The following is a 6743-nucleotide window of genomic DNA, read 5'->3' on the forward strand; positions in this document are numbered from 1 at the left end:
CTCAATTTTATTTGGGATATTCTCTGGTATACTCCTTAACTTTTTCATTTTCTAAGATGTACCTCTCTTTTCTTGCAAAAAAAACTTTGACCGTGAGTAACTTTTGACTAAATGTTCAGAATACGATAAACGTTTTTTTTTCAAATTGACAGTCTTAAAGAGATCTTCGGTTTGAAAAAGAATTCACCGACGTCTCAACTCGTAGTCGGGAATTATGGTCGGTCAAAATTTATTCGTTAAAAAAAATTTTGACCAACCATAAGTACCGATTACGAGTTCAAAAAGCGGTGAATTTTTTTTTTTCAAATTCAAGGCCTTCACGAGATAATTGGTTTGAAAAAAAAATTATCGTTTTCTGAACTCGTAACATAGAATTATTGTCGGTCAAAGTTTTTTAGTGAAAAACGAAGGGTTGACCTTAGAAAAAGAAAAAGTTCAAGGGTACACGAGAGAATATCTCTTTTTATTTTCCGAAGTTCATTATTAATTCCTGAATTTTTACCATAAATAAATTGAAAAATAAAACTATTAATACATGAAACTAAAATTTACATTATTTCCAAAATTTCATTCACAAAATATTTTTTTTCGACAAAAAAATATTATCATACATACATTAAAAAATACGGTCCAAGTTCCTTTTTGAAGACCGTGATAAAGCAAATGACAAGAAAACTAAAATAGAGGGAGTATACTTTTACTCCCTCCCAGTCACTATAATTGTAATACTCCGTATTTATATGTCTTGGGGTACTCTATCGAGTAGCCCTTACTCTGTCGAGTAAGGGCAAGTTGCGAAATAAAATAGTTTCGACTGTTAGTACTCGATCGAGTAGTCAAGTACTCGATCGAGTAAGGGGTACTCGATCGAGTACCTTGGGTACTCGATCGAGTGTCCGGTTTTACGGGGGTTTTTCTCGGGTTTTGTTAATTATGCGATTAAGGTATTTAAACATAATCGTCATTGTTTTAAATCACTTTTGCAAAACCTAAAACCCTGTTTAAGAGAGAAAGCAGCCAGTTCATCTTCCTAATCGCATTCTTAGCAATTCCCGGAGTTCAGACGGTCAGTTCTTGTCGTGATTCATATAGTTGAGTTCCTTGCGTCGAGGGTAAGCTTTTAACATAATTTTTATAATGCTTTGTTAAGATTGGTTAAACCCTAATTTAGAGATTGGGGGTTTTGTGGGTAGTATGTGATGTGTAGTCTCTATGTGTTATGTGATAGGAGGAGGATTCGTAGAAGAGGCGTTTTGATACAGCTGTAGATACCGTCTGCTTGTTGTGCTTTCCAGGTAGGATTTCCTACTCAGTATTAGTCCCATAATGGGATATTGGTGATGTGCTGTAGTTAGTTGTTTGATATGATGATTGTGATTGTGATTGTGATTGTGGTTGTGTTTGTTGATGGTTCTCGAGATGCGTTCTCGGCTGAGTGGGGTCACTTGCGGGAGTGATCTCACGCCCTAGTTTCGCCCTTCGTGGAACCCGCCACGGAAGGGGATGTGCACATTAATGGGACAGGGTTATCGCTCGTATGATGAGCGGGGCTTAGGTGGGAACGGCTGCGGTCCCCCACTGGCAGGGCTGGTCCAGTGGACAGTCAGGATTGTGATGATGGGAGTTGGTGGTGTGTGTGTGTGTATGACAGCTCAGCTGTCTGTTTGCCTTATTATTGTTATCTATATTGATTGTGTGATTAGTACTGACCCCGTTTAAATGTTTTAAAAACTGTGGTGATCCATTCGGGGGTGGTGAGCAGTTATTGAGCAGGTATGAGACGATGCGTATGGGATAGCTGGGATGAGTCACCACGTTGCAGTTTAGAAGTCTTCCGCTGTGTCTGACGCTTGATAGTATTTTGATAGTAGATAGTTTTGAGAACTTGTATTTCCTTTTATCAGTTTTGGTTTTGAACATGTAATCACTTAAACTATAATTACTTTTAAAGTACGTTTCTTTATTGTCTTATGATATTCATTGCCTCGGGCAACCGAGATGGTAGTATCCTTATACCTGAGTGGTCCTGGTAAGGCACTTGGAGTATGGGGGTGTTACAAATGGTATCAGAGAGACGATCCTGAAACCTGTAACCAATGAATCTAATGAACCTAGGGAGTCTAATTAAAATGAACCCGGGGTAAAAGTTGTAGGAGCTAATGCAAAGGCTTGGGAGACGTCTTAAAGTCGCGAACTCGCCCTACAATTTTGAACCGGTCACCATGGGATATGAGTCGGGATCGCTATGTGTTTATCTTGTGAATTGTGTACCAATATGGTGATGTGTGGCATGAATAAGGGTGATTTTGTATGCTGTTGGTTGAAAGCATGTTGGATGATACTTGGTTTACCATGTTGATTGGAATAGTTGGAAAAGTATGTGAGAATGACGAATGATGTGGTGGAAAAAGGAAATAGTTTATATGTGATGAATAATGATGTGTAGGATGAATGATTTATAATGTGTACATACTAGTAACTTGTGGTTAGAAGATGTGACATGATTTTTCATAATCCTTTTAAAAGTTAGATAATAAGTTCATATAATTGTCTCATCGTGGTATCGTATGCACTTGTAGATGAAGAATGTGGATGAAATAGATGAACTGATTGGAAAAGATGGGGTGTCAATTGCATGAGAATATGAATTTTGTGATTATGAATATGTTTAGGTGATGAAGTTGGTTTGTAATATTGTTGCATTAGTAACATGGAAATAGGATTTGTAAGATACGAGTATGTTTTGTGTTACGAAAAGTTATAAAAATTAAAACATGTGGGTAATATGTGATTGGTAAGTTGAATGATATATGTGCATCGAATTATTTGTTGCTTGGCTTTTGAAGTTAGTAACATGTGGTTAGGGATACTGGTTTTATGAGCATCGAGTTGTTTTTGTTTACCATGTTGTCATTTAAGTTGTTTAGAAGTAAAATCAAGTAGTTGTGTTTCCGATTATAGAAATGTTGTCTTTAAACTGTCATAACTTGAGATTTATATATGATTTTGATGTGATTCCAATTGGAGGTGATAGCTTGTTCTTTTACGATTCTAACAATAGGTCACACGCCCAAAACGACCAAGAAATGAGTGAGTTATGGCTGTTTTATGAAAACTGGACAGTGCTGAGAAATTGGGTACTCGATCGAGTAGCTGGGGTACTCGATCGAGTAGGGGGGTACTCGATCGAGTACGTCAGTTACTCGATCGAGTGTCCCTGGTAATTTGTTTTACGTGCTTCTGATCTTCACCTACTCGATCGAGTAAGTCCCTTACTCGATCGAGTGGCCTGTACTCGATCTAGTGACCCCTATTTTGGGTCATATGCTTATCTTTTGACTTCGTTGCATATTATGTTTAATTCAAAAGCATTATTTTGCTTCTTTATGCATTGTTTTACATGTATGTTGGTCTTGACGCGTAAGTTACCCAATTTTGTGGTGTAAAGAGTGGCACCTATGATGAGTATGAGTTCGGTGGGGAGGACATGATTTATATGTGTTGGGATTCGTAAGACTTAATTGAGGCATAGAGCATGTTGTGTGAGACGAGATGAGTGACATGATTGTATGTTGAGTAATGTAAAAGTAAATGAATGTGGGCAAGAGTGATGTAAGTCTAAGGAACGTGAGAATAAAAGGATTGAGAGTAAGGATGTGGATAGTGGCAACTTGAGATGTGTAAAGAATTATGGAGGGAGATGGTTAGGAGTCGTGTGGGACAAGAATATATGTAGTGAAAGTTCGTTTTAAAGGGGTTGAGAAGAGTGGTATATAGTGAACTTTATGGAGACATGTCGCGAGGTGGATTTGTAGACAGTGAATGAGTTTGGGAGATTTGGTTTATTAAGAGATGAAACTACGGTGTGATTTCCTTGGGCAATTAGCGGTATGAAAGGAATTTTGATTTCTAGAGATGTAATTGTTGAACAAGAACGTTGATTCTATGGATGGATTAGTGGCAAGGGTGATTGATGACATAATAAGAGAATATTTGTGGTAAGAAAGAGTGAGATGATATCGATATGAAATAATTAGATGTGAGTTTTGGAGCAGTGAGAAAGTAACCGGAACACTAAAGAGTTAGGTAGAAGTGATAAGGAGTTGAATGGTTAATTGATTTTGTAGAGTGTAAAAGAAAAGAATGAGGGGAATAAAACTAAGAAAATGTTGACCGGAGTTATGTGATATAGAGGTAAGGAGTCGTCGAGATGTGTGCTACCAATCATGAGGATGTTAGTTAATGGTTATAGAGGAGTTTCGGGACAACATGATTAGTCTTGAGTTTTGAAGAATTCAGAAAGTAAGAAGTTGGTAGAATATCTGCATGATATGAGATTTTGGTGGAGATTTAGATGATGATACAGTTAAGAATGGTATTGGGAAGAATGTTGAAGTAATTTTGTTGATAGATTTTATGTTCGTTATTTGGGATGTTAACCAAAGATAGGAAAGAAATCGTGATATTTAGAGATGAGTGTAAGGATTTGATGTCCTGACAAAGTGGTAGTGTTATGGTTGTGACTAGTGGTTAAGGGTGATGGTACATTAGAAAGGTAACAATTAAAAGCGGTTGATTTTGGCAGAGACCAGTTGATATATATGGTTGTGAGAGAGTGTAAGATGTGGTTATATGAGGCGGTTGTTAGTAGTTGAGTATTAATAGTATGGTTATACTTGGCATGAGGTGATGGTTATGCGAATGATGGAATATGCTATGAGGGGCATATGAGTTAAGCTCGGGCGACAGGTAACCTTTGTTGAGTGGTAACTTACGTGATCAGGATTGACTAGGTGGATGTGATTACGGGTCTATGATACGTGTAAATGTTTGTGTGAGGTTCTGACCTCACAAGAAGTGGTATGGTGTGATAATTATAAAGTTGTTTTATGAATGTTCTGTAATATATATATGTTGGACACGGTAATTTAATTGAATGATATCCAAAAAGGTAATAATTTGATTAATTTGACATGGCTAATTATAATTTTATGTGTATTAATAACACATGTGTATTCCGTGAAATAGTAGAGATGATGTTCATGAGATGCTTATCTATGTATCCATAAAATATGTTGTGTTATGATTTAGCAAAGTGGATTTTAGTAAGTTTTTCTTGTCTGAAAAGTTATTCTCGAGTCGTGTTTATGGGAGTCAGATATTGATTGTGATATCTATCGGTGTGGTTGTGGTGCCTCGGGTGGTGATCCGGGCACGGTACATAGTGCTGTGATACGGGTATTTTCGCACTACGGTGTGGCTGTTGGTGGCGGTGTTGTGATGCCGTCACCGGTTGTGGTGGAGTAGGCGGGATAATTATGATACGAGTTTTCGAAAGTGCATACCAGTTATACATAGATTGTTGTTTTGTTTGCTGTCGTTCTTTGTGAGTTTTGGTTGAACATGTAGACAGTTGTCTTGCTTATTGATGTTTTCTTTACCAGGTTAAGTTAAGAATGAGGTAGAGTATGATATGAAACCGAGTTGAATATGTTTTCGTTGTTGTCATGGTATAGTGATGTTCTTTTGATGGGACACGGTTGTGAGAGGTTGTTCTGATAATTTTGATCTTGTTCTAGATAAAGCTTTAGTAGACATGGTAATGGAAAATGATTCGTGGAACATGTGTTGTAATGATCCGAAAGCGGCAGGTAGTTCATAATCTTTTGTTGGGACAGTGAGTGTAGGGTTTTGGGGGAATTAGTGTCATATTAAGTTATGTATGAGTTTTGCGGTAATGAAGGAAAGAACTTGAGGATCTGGAATGAGTGCACGTAACAAGTGTGGATCGTGAGTTATGCTTTTGATGATGGGAGTTTCATATAGTTTATATAGAGAGGTATGTCATGTTGCGGTAATGTGGAAAAGTTGAAGTTTTGGGTTAAGATAAAGATTTTGAGGTATAGGTTAGGTGGTGTGACGAGTGAATTGAAGTATGAGAATTGTTTAAGTAAGAGAGCCTTGGATGCGTGCATGGCGAGTGTTTAGAGTATAGGTGGTTATCTATGACATGTGATGATGATGAGAATAATGAGAAGATATAACTAAGGATATAGTATTAGTGGGTTACGAGGACGTAACATTTATCTTAAGAGGAGTAGGATGCGATAAAAGATATTTTGATGGTTGTTCATATGGTAGTATATTTGGAAGTAGAGTGTTGGTATAGCATAAGATATGGATTTGTATATGTTGTGGTTGATAATGTTAAAGGTCATGACCGTGCTTGTAGTAGCGTGATGTTTAGGAGTGTGAGAATATTTCGCTAGTGTTGACAGTTGGATGATGAGGTTACGAGTGTGAGTAAACTTCGAGGACGAAGTTCCTTTTAAGGGTGGTAGAATGTAACATTCCGTTTGACGTCTATGAGTGTCTTGGTATTGGGTTTGATAGTTGATGATATTATGGAGCTAGCAGCATTAGAGGATGGTAGTTGATTATGTATGGAATTGGTGTCGTGAGAGATATATATATGTGGTAGATACGATATAGTGAGTCATGTTGTGGAAGTAACATAGTTGGTAGAATGGGGGTTAAGAGTTCATGTTCTATGTTCGGTCGAGTTCTTGAGTCCTTAGCTAAGTTGTTGTGTCTTGGTTGAGTCAGTATGGTTGTTTTTTATGTATGGGTTGAACTCCGGGGACGAAGTTCTTTTAAGGAGGGAAGACTGTAATACTCCGTATTTATATGTCTTGGGGTACTCTATCGAGTAGCCCTTACTCTGTCGAGTAAGGGCAAGTTGC

This window comes from Silene latifolia, chromosome 1, assembly GCF_048544455.1.
Source record: "Silene latifolia isolate original U9 population chromosome 1, ASM4854445v1, whole genome shotgun sequence".
NCBI classification, from domain to species: domain Eukaryota; kingdom Viridiplantae; phylum Streptophyta; class Magnoliopsida; order Caryophyllales; family Caryophyllaceae; genus Silene; species Silene latifolia.